The 16,765-nt window shown below is 36.0% G+C and overlaps 1 protein-coding gene across 4 annotated transcripts in view; it reads left to right on the forward strand.

The window, feature by feature from the left end:
- BMPR1B (bone morphogenetic protein receptor type 1B) overlaps window positions 1-16,765 on the forward strand; it is a 398,018-nt gene that overhangs the window by 313,119 nt on the left and 68,134 nt on the right. The window contains exon 4 of one of the 4 annotated variants that reach the window (XM_055385715.2): window positions 4,763-4,826. The exons of the other annotated variants lie outside the window; for them this stretch is intronic. The gene's annotated coding sequence lies outside the window, so the exon portion shown is untranslated. The remainder of the gene's footprint in view (window positions 1-4,762; window positions 4,827-16,765) is intronic. 4 annotated transcript variants of the gene reach the window in all.

Here is a 16,765-nt window from a genome sequence, read left to right on the forward strand (position 1 = left end):
TAAACAATTTGATTTCTCAAGGGAGCAATTACTGTTGGAAAACATTATTATATACAAATCTCTGGGCCAATAGAGGATAGAGATGAGAAAGATACTGCCCAAGGAAATTTATAGAAACTAAATTAAAACAAAAATCACTCTGTCTGATCAGTAATCATCTCTTAGTTGGTGAATATACCTTAGCTGTGGATGAAATCTTTGACTTATTTGAATGGAATCTTTGCTGTTTAATCTCATACTGATACTTTGAAGTACACGAAGAAGATGTTAATGGTTTGCCAGTCTGAGCTTACATTGGATACTCAGTGGGTCACAGAGTTATGAAGGGCTATGTTGCCAAAATTGCAATCAGTAAAGCATAGATTATGAATATATATGTGTGTTTGTGTGGTGTGTATATATATATATGAACTCTATATTGCTGACAATGAAATTACAGTTCTTGCTTTCTTGAATGGAAGAAATCATGAAAACCATAATTCAAGGGCCTGAGATACTTCAGATTTAGTTAAATAGCCCTTTGTATTTGTTTTTTAAAATGCCTGGTTATTTAGTGACACTTTGTTAACTGTTAGTTGGGGTTCTCCAGAGAAAAAGAGCCAATAAGGTGATAAGGCGTGTGTGTCTGTGTGTGTGTGTGCATGTGTGTAAAGAGATTTATTATAAGGAATTGGCTCACATGATTCTGGAGGCTAACAAGTCCCAAGATCTGCACTTGGCAAGCTCAGGACCTAGGAAATTGGATGGCATGGTTTGAGGCAGAAGGCCAGCAAAGTCAAGACTTAGGCAGAGGGGAGGTTTCAGTTCAAGTGCAAAGAAAGGAAAAAAAGCCCATGTCCTAGTATGAAGGCAGTCAGGCAGGACTCTCTTACTTTGAGAAAGGGTCAGCCTTTTTGTTCAATTCAGGCTTTCAATTGATTGGATGAGGCCCACCCACAGTAGGGAGAGCAATCTGCTTTACCCAGTCTATAGATTTCAATGTTAATCTCATCCAAAGACACCCTCACTTACATAAACACTCAGAATTATGTTTGAGCAAATATCTGGGCACCTTATGTCCCAGTCAAGTTGATGCACATAATTAACCATCACAATAACCAATTTTAAGTTCATTCACATTTATTCAATCAGGAAGCATCTTAGGCTTAGCTCTATGGATTGAGCAAGAAGGTCAGACATTTTGGTTATTCTAATGAAGTGGAAGACAGGTGTCAGGTAACACTTAATAGAGACCAGAATAAAGATTAATAAAATGAGGAAAACTACAAGTCTTAAATAGTTGTATTCTTCACCATGGTATTTTTCATGTATATTGAAACTAACTATATGGGATTAAAATTCCGTTTCTTACTCTGAACTTTAAATTATTAAACAGCCATTAAGAAAACTATATACTTACGTTTTAGTTTTATCCTTTTGACATTTTGTTTATATCACCATACATATTCATTTGGAAGGTGGTAGAATAATGATAAAGTAATAAACACAGTGAAGAAGCAAAACAAATTATTTCATTAATCATTTTTAATTAAAAATTTTAAAAAATTAAAATGATTTAAGTATTCTGAATTTGGTTCATATTGGAAATTACAGAAAGAGTCTATTAAATAAGCATAATCATTTTCTTGAGTTAATATTCATCTTCTATTTTCTTCAAATTTGACCAATATGATATAGCTCTTGCTTTTGGTTGCATGATAGTGACAAGGAAGCTACTTCACAGTTGAGTCTTTTATGAAGGTAGCTTTCTAAAAATCTATCTGTTATGCTTCTTGGCTGGGGAAACAAAAGTTCTAAGAGATAAGGGGGGAAAATCATTGCTAGAAATAGCAAACATAGTTTTCCCTCTTTTACGGATTTCTTTTTCAGCAGTGAATTAGAAGTGGCGGGCTTTGGAGAGATTTGTTCTTAGTAAGTTAATATTTGACTTGCCAAGCCATTTGGGAACACGGAATTGCCATGATATCTTCTGGGCATCTCCCCGGTTTTGGCAACTAGGAGACGTTCAAGGCTGTGACTTCATGAAGAGAAGTTTGTCTGTGTGATATTATCCTGACTGCTATGCAACATTTTGGTGAATGTTTTCTTTGTAGACACAAATCCAGTGTGAAAACCCTTTTTTTATGAAAAAGGTTTATGGCACTTTCATAGTAGCAGGGCTTGTCTTGTTGATTTAGATCAAAATCATTTCCTCCCAACATCATAACCATTTTACTGTTCAGTGGTGCAGAAGGCATTATAAAGAGTTAGTGAATTGTTTTGGATCCTTCAGAATTGGATGAGGGACTGAAAAGAAGAAAATATCACCAACAGAGATGATACTCTGGATAACTTCTTATTAAGGAAAAAAAAATATTTTCACACTGAGAATTTAAGTGTTATAATGATTTGAGCCTTTCAATAAACATCTAATACAAAACCAAATGTTTACAGTTCCACTTAGTCTTTCTTCATGCCTATGCCACTTTAAAGTCTTACTGTTTTCTCTCTCAGCTTTTAGGAATGGGAAACAGGACTTCTGTTAATGTCTAATGAATATTTATGAAGTCCTTTGACAATTAAGGGCTCATTAGAATTCACTTTAAAAGAAAGATAAAAACACTTTTAAGACCAAAGCAGAATGTGGTGGCATAGAAACTTGCATCTCTCTTTCCTCGTTGTGAATTGTCAAGATAAACACTCTACAAATGAACAAAGTGTCTCTTAAAAGTGATTCTAGGTAGGAGTTTGAGTAATATAGACATACTTGATTATTATATGATGACTTTAATTTTGCATTGACTTTTGTCTTGGTAAGTGGTTTTTTTTTTACTGAAGATACTTGGAAATCCTGTTTTCATATGGCATATCATAATGCTTAGATCAGGCTTTGGAGTCACTTTTTGTATTTAAATCTCAGTTTCAGCTCTTTCTTAGCTCTGTGACTTTGAGCAAGTTCTTAGTGCCTCAGTTTCTGTATTGCAATATGGAAAATACAATACTACTCTTTCCACAGCTTCTTGGAACAAGCAACTTAGTTAATACATGAAAAATACTTAGAATAGTGCCTGGAACGCTGGTTTTGTTTGCCTTGAGAAATCTTTCCTTTCAGTTCACATGCTTTGGCCCTACTAGAGGCGCTTGGAAAGGCCTTTGTTTTCTCCTTACTCGGGGTGGAGGGGTGCACAGGAATAGTTAATGAATCCTCACTCCTGATGGGTGGCATTTTAGTTTTCTTCTTCATTTTCATTTTTCGTCATTGTTTTTTTTCTGAAGACCCCAAGGCCCTATCCTACCACTTCCAGCTACCTTGGACTGCAGCTGTTCTCTTGGTTCTAATATGATACAAATAATACAAGGATGCCAAATATATATTCAATCACTTTCAAAAGCACAGTCTTTTATGAATGAAAAATTGCTAAAGTAAACAAAGTACTTTGAAGCTAGAGTAGTTATGCTGTTTTTGCTGCTACTCTAGCTAAATCACTGTTATTTAGTAATGGAAATTAAAAAAAAACCTGGACCTGAGTTTGGTAATGGAAATTAAAAAATACCTGAACCTGAAATCAGATAGAAAAGTCAGAAAAGTTACATGCCTGCTCATGATTATTTTAAATATGAAATAGAGGTATGTTTTGGGATGAGCAAAGAAGTAAAGCATCCATCTGCGTATTTCTTTTTTTCATGAGGCTTAACATTTGCAGAAGTAGGCACTGACCTGGAAACCAAAAATTTGTAGTCTTGTTGATAAATGTATTCCTCTAAAGAACATCCCACTTACTCTTAAGTAATTTACCATCCTGCTTTACACACTGTAGGTCTTAAGATTAAATGTGTCTTTCTAAAGTGCTGATAGCTGTTATTTAACTCAAACCTTATCTTTAAGACAAGCCTCATAAATTTAATAATAATTAGGCATAGTTTCCACTGGAATTTTTACCGTTTTCACCATCTGTTCTTCTCAGAGTCTGTATAAAAGGTATTGGATCTGTTTCACAGTAACTTAGTAAATATTCACTTCTAATAATTATTTTCTATTGGAAAGTGACTGCTATACTTATGATTTTTAGGCAGTTAATAGTGAATCTATTGTTAGTCTGTTTTTTAGATGCATGATAGTGGTACTTTATTTTCACATGTTGTATGTAGACGATATATTAATAGTATTAGTAGTATGATGCTAATGAAAGATAAGAATATAATCCTGTATCATTTAATAGCCATTGTGTACTTGAGTGTTTATGCCCAGTTTTGATTGTTGTTTCGTTTGCCTTTATAATTCTTACCCATATAGTCCTCAGTTTGGAGTAGAAAGACTTTATAGAACACAGTCAATTATTTCCATGTTTCCAAGTAGGCACTCAGATACAGTGGTACTAGTTGGCCTGCCTTTTGGTTTATATTACTGTAAGGCTTCTGTCTCCCATATTTTTTGAGAGAATTTTCATATCCTGTCTCTCATACTTTATAGAACACAGTCAGTTATTTCCATGTTTCCAAGTAGGCACTCAGATACAGTGGTACTAGTTGGCCTGCCGTTTGGTTTATATTACTGTAAGGCTTCTGTCTCTCATATTTTTTGTGAGAATTTTCATATTCTGTCTCTCATACTTTATAGAACACAGTCAATTATTTCCATGTTTCCAAGTAGGCACTCAGATACAGTGGTACTAGTTGGCCTGCCTTTTGGTTTATATTACTGTAAGGCTTCTGTCCATAGCTTTCTTTCCCCTTCCATCCAGCCACTCTCACAAGCCTGATGTCCATTCTTTTTTTTTTCTAGTTGGGCTGAAGGATCAGACTTGTTAATTTGTCTAGTGCAAAGAGAGAAAGAAGAGAAGACCCAGGTATTGAACTATGAATATCCTGTAACTATAAAACAAGGCATATTTTTGTGTAAATACTAAAATGTACAGAAGACATTCAAAAATAGTTTCTAAATTGTATGCAGAAATGGAAGTGTTCAGTGAATAGGCTTATTTCTTCCCAAGAGTCCTAACTTGACTTACAACCTTCATTTCACTGTATGTATAGTAAAATTTTAGGATGAACTGATGCTTTGATGGGAGGGATGAGCTTAATTTGTACTCTGCAGGAATCCATTCCAACTTTACTAGTATTATACTTGAGATTGGTCTTATGCTATAGTTAGCTTGTCTTTTTTAGTTCATTATAATAATGTATGTATTTGCTAATGTAAAACTACCATGAAAAGTTATAATCTAGTCTTTAAAAATACTTTATACTTAGAAATTTAAATGTCTTTCTTCAAAAATTTGCAAGACTGAAAATCAGAGCTGGATGCATATGTGAGCCAGTTAACATGAAACAATGAAGTTTTTGAAGATTGTAGCTAATAGTAGTATATAAATTGCTCACACTTATATGAGGCAAACTGTTCTAGGTACTAAAAGCATTTTACATATATAAGTATTATTATCATCTTCATTTTACAGATGAGGAAATGAAAGTTCATGGAGGTTAAGTAAATTGTCTGAGGTCACACAGCTAATTATCCAAGTAATCAGTGGAGTGACTCATATGTAAATAAATTATGCTACTTGGAATAAGAGGGAGATAGTTGGTAGGCCAGAACATGTGTGTGCAACTAAGGTAGAGTAAAATATATAACACAGTAAAGTTCTGTGGAAACGTTGAAAAAGAAACACAATCAGAATTATAAGCAAAAACATGGGAATACAAAAACATGGTACATCTAATTAGAATAAGGTATGGATAGGGAGCAGACTATAGTAGAAGATGAAGCTGGAATGGAAGATTGAATCAGTTCATGAAGAACATTGAATGCCTTCCTAAGAACCTTAGAACTGTAGAGATTTTTATTTGCTTTACTTTATTCGCTTTACAAGCATATGCACGTGTGTTGTCTTTAGAAGGCAGCAGTGCAAACACTAGATGATAGAAATGGGAAGGAGATCAGAGAGTATTACAGTAACATTGGTTAGGGACAGGTATAATGGTAGGAGAAAGGAAAGACTCCAGCCAATAGCTTGTATTTTGTAGTAAGGGAACACGGAAGACGTAGGAAAACCTATCCTTCCTACTGGGAAAGAGAGAAATCAAATGTACATACACCGGCTGATGGTGATGTAGTATTATTACTATTATGGAGTGATTTGGTAAAGCAGTAATGTGCAGTAGTGAGCATCTTAGCTCCACCTTAAGACCCTGTATTATATAGGCCTCAGTCATTTAGACAAACGGGAATACTTGTGTCTATTTTGCCAGGCTCCGTTAAGAGTTATATGAAAACATGTGAAAGCTGTTAGGACAGTTTTCACCTGATGTGGGCACTCAGTAGTTTTCCTTCATTCATTGATGGATTATTTCATGAATTATTATTTGCTTGTTTGAGGCATACCAGCACAAAGCGCACAAGCACTTTGCTAATGGTTTGTTGATAAGCCACTTTCTACATAGAATTTTTAGATTGTCTTCATAAATTTTAAAGTGAATGTGATATTTCCTATATATGCTGTTCCTATTAAAAGATGGTAAATTAGAATTTAGTAAAGTTATTTAACTGGCTTTTCGTGATTATATATCATGGAAGAACTGAGGTAAATTATTAAATGTATGCCAGTTTTAAAACCTAGTTAACACTCCATGAAGATGTTATAGAATGTGTGTGTGTCTGAATCTGTTTAACATACACATATATATTCATGTATCTTGCAAAATACAAGATGTAATGCAAATATAGAATATTGTTTATAGCTAATATCATCTAACTTTGGGAATAGCTTACAAAGTGAATTGAATATGGCACACACAGCATACCATTTTAAAATGCATCTATGTAGCACTTGGAAAGCCAAGCTGATGTTGTGCACTAAGCAGCTGTAAATATGAGTCAGTAACATGGGTATGCTTCACATAGTGTGTACTGTTCTCCACGTTGGTTCTTTATGCAGTGATACAGATACTTATCAGTACCAGCAGGAACCATGACTATGGAATTTCCACATTATTGTCTTCTAAGTAGTGAAATGATGCAACAAAGTAGAAAGTGACTTCAATTAGCTAAAATTTTAAAATATGAATTAGTACCAGTAGGTATTACCAGTGATAAATACTTGGAGGTCATCTGTCACACTCTAGGAAGTAGTCTTGTATGTGCGTATTTTTAACTGGTATATATTTTTAAATTGGTTCTAAATTCTGGTAGTGGCTTTATCTATATGCAGTTGCAGTGAAACTTACATTCTTTTTATTGACAAGTTTTAAGTCATGGATTTCTGATAAATGAATAGAACTAACATTTATTGGTCATTTACTGTATCTCAGGCACTGGGCTCTGTACTAAGTGCGTTATATCATACTTCCTTTAATTTTAACAACAGCCATGTGAGAAGTAAACATTATTACCCCTGTTTTCAAGATGAAGAAGTTGAAGTCTAGAGAAACTAATGAATTTAGTCAAAGCCATACAGCTAATTAGTCTAGCCCATGCACTTTCTTCTGTAACGTGCTGTCAAGGTTACATTGGTACTAGAGACTGTGTTCAGAACCCTCTCACACGCATGTTCCCATGTTTCACTCCTTATTTATCTAAAACATAATTTAAATGAAATGTCTCTGTCAAAATCTGTATTTCTTTCTTTTTTTCCTTACTATTTTTGAGACAGAGTCTTGCTCTGCTACCCAGGCTGGAGTGCAGTGGCGCAATCACAGCTCGCTGCAGCCTCAACCTCCTGGGCTCCAGCCATCTTTCCATTTCAGCCTCCAGGATAGCTGGGACCATAGGCGCACACCACCACACCTGGCTAATTTTTGTATTTTTTTGTAGAGACAGGGATTCACCATGTTGCCCAGGCTGATCTAGAGCCCCTGAACTCAAGTAATCCACCTGCCTTGGCGTCCCAAAGTGCTGGGATTACAGGCCTGAGCCACTGCGCCTAACCAAAATCTCTATTTCTTGAGTTTGAAAACTGTATGTCAGAAGGAAGGGGAAATGTGAGAAAAACCCAGCTGCATTTTCCCCTTTCATTTTCAATTTTAGAAAGCAGAGATTTTACCAAATGGCAATCGCAATAGAAAATACACACAACTGAGATAGGACAGAATCATAAATGTATGTGAGGTAATGGTGTTTGTTCCTTTTGTCTTAATAGATGATCCATGAGGCCTTCACAATAGGGAAGTTGTTCTACGTACCTCAAGAAAACTTTATCACGTGCCTGCCAGGTGCCTGACATGATTCTAGATGCTGAGGATGTAGCAGTTAGCCAAAGGGATATAACTCTTGCTCTCATGCAGTTTATATTCTAATTTGGATATTCTAAATATTTCATGTAGAATGTGAAATAATACCACAATTAAGATATCACATAAGAAAGATACTTTTAGAGCTTCTCTATTTAATAATTTCATGTAGGAAAAGAAGGTCTCCTTAGTGTATCTTATCTTTCAGACCTTTATATGTAATAACATGATTTTTCCTAATGTAGAATTAACAGTTTCCTCTAGCATGTAAGAAAAACTGACTTGTGTTTGGAAATCAAGACCTAAGTTCAAATCAAGACATAAACAAACATAAAGTTAGGGAAAAGTTTGTCTCTCTCTATATACAATCAGTTCTTCAGTGTTCAGGTGTGAAATGAAAAAAAAAAACATGCAGAAGAAACAAAATTCTGCCTATGATAACTTACAACCCAAAACAAAAGCTATCAAATAGGCAAACAAAAAGCAAAAATCAACCAAGACTGATTCGTTCCACATTTGAGAAACTTTTTCTTTTTTAAATTACTTTTCTGAGAATGTGAACTTTCTGTATATGCTTGTTTACTCTCATATTAATGATTCATTTCTTCCTTTCCCAAGTATTTGCCAATACTTCATAACTGGCTGAATCTAAGAGGTGCTAGGTTAAAAAATGAAGACTCAGGAGCTTAATTGTGCCATTTACAAATAAAAGCATTTAAAGTACAAATGAAAAGCTCTGTTTAGATCTCAAGAGGTTCAAAAATTACGTTTTCTTAATTCTTTTTAAAACAAATCATCTCTTATACTCACTCCGTTCTCTTCCATCACAGTAAAAATGCCTTAGCTTATCTTAAAATATTTTATGTATGTATGTATGTATGTATGTACGTATGTATGTATGTATGTATATAAAGTCTTGCTCTGTCGCCCAGGATGGAGTGCAGTGGTACGATCTCGGCTCACTGCAACCTCCACCTCCTGGGTTCAAGTGATTTACCTCCCTCAACCTCCTGAGTAGCTGGGATTACAGGTGCCCACAACCACGTCGGCTAATTTTTGTATTTTTAGTGGAGATGGGGTTTCACCATGTTAGCCAGGCTGGTCTCAAACTCCTGACCTTAAGTGATCCACTCACCTTGGCCTCCTAAAGTGCTGGGATTACAGGCATGAGCCACCACACCTGGCTTAAAATATTTACAAATTTTATATCTCTAATGCTAATGACTGGTTATTGGTCATCTATTGTGTCAGTTTTCAAAGTATGATTTGCCAACATAGTAATATTAACATGTTTTACTGACATTTGCACTGATAATAAACACCCGAGCTTTAGCACAAATCGAAGCAGGAACCAAACTATATGTGTATTCTTCACTCCAGTGTGCTCACAGTGAAAACAACCAACCAAACCAACCAACCAAAGAAATAAAAGGAAGCTTCATTTAAGAATACCCTTAATGAAGCAATAAAATGATTAATTTTATTAAATCTCAACCTCTCTGTAAATGTCTTTTTAATATTCTGTGTGACAAAATGTAAAGTGTGTATAATAAAATTTTTCAGCAACTGAGAATCAATGGTTGTTGATATGGTTTGGCTATGTCTCCACCCAAATCTCATCTTGAAATGTACTTCCCATAATCCCCACATATGTCATGAGAGGGACCCAGTAGGAGGTAATTGAATAATGGGTGTGGTGATGTTCATGCTGTTCTTGTGATAGTGAGTTCTCATGAGATCTGATGATTTTATAAGGGGCTTTTCTGTCTTTTGCTTGGCACTTCTCCTTGCTGCCACCATGTGAAGAAAGATGTGTTTGCTTCCCTTTCCACCTTGATTGTAAGTTTTCTGAGGCCTCCTCAGCCATGCTCAACTGTGAGTCAGTTAAACCTCTTTCCTTTATAAATTACCCAGTCTCTGGTATGTCATTATTAGCAGCGTGAGAACGGACTACTACAGGTGTCTTGAGACTTCATTAAACAAAATTTTTACTAGAAAGAATGACGGACAGAAAAACTGGTTATTCAGACTTGGGTATTTGCAGCTATATTCTCAGAAATGAGTGAATGGAGCCTGCCAGTTCAAGGAAAACAGTTGACAGTATTTATTGCCAATGATGAAACTCAAACTTTCAAGCAAAAGTTAGGATTTTGTGAAGCTTTTATCCACATAACTGATCTGCATAACCGAGTGGACCAAACATTTTTTTTTTCCAGATGGCCAGTGCCTGTTGTTTCATATTTATGCATAGGTAAAAGATCAGTTTAAAATACAAGATGGACAGTAGGTTTTAATTTATCAGAATATGAAAATTTCATTGATAGGGTTTTAGAACCTATATTGTAACTTTTAAGAAACTCCGTGATGTCCAATTTTAGTGTATATTAAAGAATAACCACTCATATGAAAAGGCTATTAAAATAGCCTCCTAACTACATGTCTGTGTGAGACCAGTTATTCTTAATATGTCAATCACAACAACATGCTGTAACAGATTGAGTGCAGAAGCAAACATCCAGTTTCTTCTATTAAATTAGACGTTAAAGAGATTTGCAAAAACATAGAGCAATGCCACTGTTTTCTTGAAAATATGTTAAAATATAATGGGTTTATTATTTTTTAAAAATGAATTATACTTTTTTTATTATTATTATACTTTAAGTTTAGGGTACATGTGCACAATGTGCAGGTTAGTTACATATGTATATATGTGCCATGCTGGTGTGTTGCACCCATTAACTCTTCATTTAGCATTAGGTATATCTCCTAATGCTATCCCTCCCCCCTCCCCCCACCCCACAACAGTCCCCAGAGTGTGATGTTCCCCTTCCTGTGTCCATTGAATTATACATTTTTTAACTGTTCAGTTTTTTTTTTAACATAGTAAATATCGAAAACTGTATCCAGACACACAGAAAATTTGGTATCCTCAGTCATTTTTAACAACGTAAAAGGGTCCCAAGAACAAAACATTTGAGAACTGCTGTCTAGAGGAATCACTGGTTTTAAAAGTCGCAGAGCACAGAGCTTTACTTCCACCTTGTCTGCTGCTCAGTAGTTTGCGCTAAGGCAAATAACCTCTTCCAGCTCTAGTCCCCTCATCATTTGTAAAATGAGAGTAGTAACCCTTACATGGCAGAGTATTTTGAGGACTACATTAAATAAGATTTATAAACCTGTAATAGGGGATAAATGATTACATCTCATTTAATCTCCCAAACTCCATGAAATGTAAGTATTGTTGCTGTGAAGTGTTTGAGACCAATGGAAATTAAGAACTTGCTTAAGGTCCCAAATAGTAAATGGCAGACCTGGAATCCTTGTTTTATTAACGTAATATTCAGTACCCTTTTTTCATGCTGTAGATTTTGAAAAAAGAGTACATGTAAGTGAAGTAGAAGTTACATAGAATCATGGGTGTGGTGGCTCACGCCTGTAATCCCAGCACTTTGGGAGGCCGAGGCGGGCGGATCACGAGGTCAGGAGATCGAGACCATCCTGGCTAACACGGTGAAGCCCCGTCTCTACTAAAAATACAAAAAATTAGCCGGGTGTGGTGGCGGGCGCCTGTAGTCCCAGCTACTCAAGAGGCTGAGGCAGGAGAATGGCGTGAACCCGGGAGGCGGAGCTTGCAGTGAGCCGAGATCGCGCCACTGCACTCCATCCTGGGTGACAGAGCAAGACTCTGTCTCAAAAAAAAAAAAAAAAAAAAGAATCATAATATGTTTGAAGTACAAGAGAGGTTAGAGAATTTATCTTCCTACAACCTCATTTTATTGATAAGGTAACTCAGGGCATTCAGGTACAACAATGTGACCCCTAACTTGCTTTGAAGCTGGCAGTATTTTTAACATAATCATCTCATTCCTACTAAGCATTCTTTTTTATTTTTTGCTTGACCACACCAAAAGAGTTCAAGACTCTTTGGCAAGAACTGTCCTTATCTGTTCCACAAAGATGCCAATGATAACAAAAACAGATTATAAAAACACAGAAAGATCATGGTAAGTATCATAATCATGGTAAATAACTATAATCTATGGCTACAGGCTGATTTTTGTTGTAGAAGCAAAAAAAATTTACAGTGTTTTTCAAACCTTAGAAGCTCAAGAGTTAGAAGTTTAGCTGAAGTGATTTAAAAAGGGAGTGTGTGTGTTAGAGGGGAAAAGGAGAGAGTTACTACTGTAATAAAAAAGCGAAAGGAACTGGAAATATTTGGAACAGGAAAGTGCTTATGATATTCAGGGTCAGATAACTCATCTCCTCAGACCAGCCTAATAAGATTTCAGGATAACACACTATTTTTTGGTGTTTCTTAGTATTATACTATGCATGCAGATGCTTCACCTTCAACCCAAAGATACCTTATGGAGGATGGAATTAAGGGTTTGGTTTACCACTCTATAACCACTCCATAATGCTTATCTCTTTTTTTGTGTGTTTCTTCGTAATTTCTTCCCATTTTACTAAGTAGAATGAACAACATAATCACTTGAGTTAATGGTGCAGTATTAAACTATATTTTTATGTAATTAAATATATTTTGTAGATAATAAGCTCAAAGGAAATGCAGGTTATTTTCAGATTACTCTGTGATTAGTTTAATTTTGGAAATTCACAACTATTCACTTTTGGCTGTATGTCCTGACATTTTCCCCTTTCTCTAATATAATAAAGTCTTGTTTCAGTCCTTTCAAATCCCTTCCTCAGTAAAGTCACTAACGTAAACTCAAATAATTTTATATGTATGTAATATTCCCTAAATATGTAAAAGTGGATGTCAGCCTTAAAATCTACCTGAAATTAGGTTAAATCAGTGACATTCATACATATATCTAACTTATGATATATATCTTTATATACACATGTATAGATTTATATATAAAAAATATTTTATATATTTTATATATTCAGTACTCTATGTATGTACATGATCTATACATATCTATAAATTTATATTTACACTTGTGCGTGTATATATATGTATGTGTAGGCGTGTGTATATATATGTGTATATGTGTATATATACATTTTTTTCATGTAAATGATTTTCTAGTTTGTGGCCAGGGCAGGTTCAGATTTATTTTTATCCCTCTATAATCTTAGGCAATGGGAGGTTAGATGCCCTTTTCTCAAATTTTGTTTTAGGTAAAGGTAGAGTCGGAAGCAGTTAGAGGTGTAGCATGTTGTAGTGTTTTGGAATATTTTGAAGTTACCAGAGTAGCCACTACTTTGTGTGCATGATTCCTTTCTTTAGAAACATCTATTACCCTCTTTGTTACCCATCCAGGGAGTGTGGTCATGGGAAAAGCAATCCCCATGCGGCATTACTACATTACAGTGTTGACACAGGGACACTTCCCTTGCACTAAATTCCTAATCTAGGCAGGTATGTTTGTCTAAGTCTTTTCCATAATCTAATTCATTCACTCAGTATTACCTTAACAGATGTATCGTGAGAACCTGTGTTTACAACCTGAGTCTTATTTGGTGAATCATCACTGTGCTGGTTTTCTAACCAAGACATTCTGGAGATTTCTGAGACAGTAGCATAGCTAGAGCTAGAAATCATGATTCCTACACCTGCTTGGAATCTAGTTATCCTGTTACACGTGTGACTTGGCCTATTGAAAGAGCTGGTGCCCGGTTACATGTTTTGTATGTAAGTTTTTACATTTTGACATGAAGGCCTAAGCACAGGCATCTCAGGTTTTCCTCTCAGAGTTCTCATCCCCTTTCTTCCCCATACACTCATTTTCTCTTTGTTGTAAAACCCTTCTTTAGCCAGGCTGGTCTAGGTTGGGAAAATGACTCTTTGATCATAACCCAAGAAGGAATGTATCAAAGCAAACCATCCTCTGTGAGAGGGACTGTGGCCATGGCTGTACATCTGGGTGTGTGAGAAGAGATGGGATCCAGCAGACCAATGGCAGGTCACTCCCCTGAGACAGCAAGCAAGGATGAAAGACAGTTCGCAAACAGGAGTTGCTTGTGAAGTCGAGAGAGGCAAACAGAAACATTTCACACCTGCTGTTTCCTGTCCTCTCAGTGTGTGCAGGAGAGAAGAAAGGAGACATCTGGGTCTCAAAGAATACCAAAGTTTTTGAGAAACCACTGGAAAACAAGAAATCAAGAAGGAGGCAGAAAAGGATCTCAGATCAAAAAGACATTCTGCACATACACTCAAGTAGAGAGACACTTGGACCACTCCCGGCCCCTCAACTTGCTTTCTCCATGCATTGTGGAATGTTAGTAATGAAGGTCTCTGGGTTCGCTGCTTGTGAGGAGGAAAGTAATGCTGGGAAACTTGATATGTGTAAATAGAAAATATATAAGCAAAGTTATCAGCTAGTCTTGATGTTGCAGCGGAAGTTGAGAGTGCCGTGGTATATCCTGTTTTGTGCATTAGCTTTTTCTGGGGCATGAGCATTCAGGCATTTTATGAAGAACTTAGAAAAAGTGAAAAATATTTTGAAGTTTTATATTTTTGATCATTAGCTGGAAGGTTTGTCCAGTAGTGAGTTACTTGTGAGGTTTATAAAATATTAGGAACATTTGGCAAGAAGAGACAGGTTTTGTGGGAATAATTTGTTACCTGTTGACCCTCACTGTGGACATATTTGTGTGTGTGTGTGTGTGTGTGTGTGTGTGTGTGTGTGTAAAAAGGAGGGTTTATAAAAATACAAAATCTTTTGAATGAATGTTAATATGATTGACAGTTAATTTTAAAGGTATAAACTGATATGATTATTCTGGATCATTAATAAACATTCATAAAGCTATGACTATTAGGTCATTTTATTGGTGGAAAGATTTTTCTAATCTTGATTGGAGTCATTTGATAGCAAGAATCCTTTCTTGTCCCTATTTTTTAAAAATTAAGAACATGTCATATTCGTTGCTGTTTGTGTTTAATAGAGGTTTTGAATGACAAATACAATTTTTAGCTTGAACACTGGTAATTTCAGATATGAAAGTACTGTTGCCATCTTTCTGTGCCAGGCTTGTTACACAGCAGTCAAAATATGTAATGGTTTTCTTAAGACCCATAGCCATTAATACGAACCAGTATTCTTAAGCATTTGTTACTGATAACCTAACATTTAATTGTTTGTGGGCTGTCATAGTTTTCATGACATGACAAAAACTTACATGTGTTGATATTGAATATTTTATTGTTGTTCAACCTGTTGTATTGTCAGTGAAACAGAACAGAGGAGGTGATACTGGAGAAAACATTAAAGGTTTACTAAGAAGTGGCAGTGAGTTTGATGTTAGTAGAGGTCATGCCTTTGAACAATACTGCTAAGGAATAGATCTAATGAGATTTGGGATGTTTTAAAAAATTAGTCAGCATTAGTGTAATATTCCTTCAGGGAGCATTTGTAATGCCCACAAGAATGTGTCGGTAGAGAGATCAGATTCCAGGCTAACCTTTATTTGCTTTCAGTAGTTGACATAACACACACCTGTGTGTTCTCTTTGCTAACCTCAAAATTGTTTTGAAAAGCTTCTGACATTTGGAAATATGAAAGAGAGAAGATTTTGATTTGTTTTCTGGCAAGTAGGAAAAATAAATTCTAAATGTTATGTTTTACCTACATGTGGTCCTTGGAGTAAAGGCCTTGGTGTGTCTCATATCCTTCTTTTTTTTTTTTTTTTTTTGACAGAGTCTCACCTGTCACCCAGGCTGGAGTGCAGTGGCACAATTTCCACTCACTTCAGCGGCACAATTTCCACTCACTTCAGCCTCCGCCTGCAGGCTCAAGTGATTCTCCTGCCTCAGCCTCTCTAGTAGCTGGGATTACAGGTGTGTGCCACCACACCTGGCTAATTTTTGTATTTTTAGTGGAGACAGGGTTTGGCCATGTTGGCCAGGCTGGTCACGAACTTTGTCTCATATCCTTCTAATCAATTGTGGAATAAAGCCTCTATGGTTCCATGATAAATTATATTTAATTTTATAGTGTTTTCCTTGAAGCATTTTAACATGCTAGAGATAGATGTGTGTGTGTGTGTGTTTACAGTTAGATGTAAAATAGCACTCGTGTTTTCTTCTTGAAGGGAGTCATTTAGAAATTATCTCTCAGCCAGGTGCAGTGGCTCACACCCATAATCCCAGAACTTTGGGAGGCCAAGGCAGGTGAACTGCTTGAGTCCAGGAGTTCAAGACCCACCTGGACAACATGGCGAAATGCCGTCTCTACAAAAAATAGAAAAATTAGCCAGGCTTGGTGGTGCATGCCTGTGGTCCCAGCTGCTAAGGGAAGCTGAGGTGGGAGGATCACTTAAGCACAGGAGATTGAGACTGCAGTTAGCTGTGATTGTGTCACTGTACTCTAACCTGGGCAACAGAGTGGGACCCTGTCTCAAAAAAATAAATAAATAAAAGAAAGAAAAGAAAGAAAAGAAATGATCTCTCCTCATAGTTTGTGTGTAGGAAAAGAAGTGATAAAACTGACCTAATTGAACTTCACCTTTTGCTCAGTGACAGATAAAGCTTTCCTTGATAGCATACATTGGCTCAGTGCCAGTAGTACCATAAATGTTGTTTCTTAAG

Source organism: Gorilla gorilla, chromosome 3 (assembly GCF_029281585.2).
Source record: "Gorilla gorilla gorilla isolate KB3781 chromosome 3, NHGRI_mGorGor1-v2.1_pri, whole genome shotgun sequence".
Taxonomy (NCBI): Eukaryota; Metazoa; Chordata; class Mammalia; order Primates; family Hominidae; genus Gorilla; species Gorilla gorilla.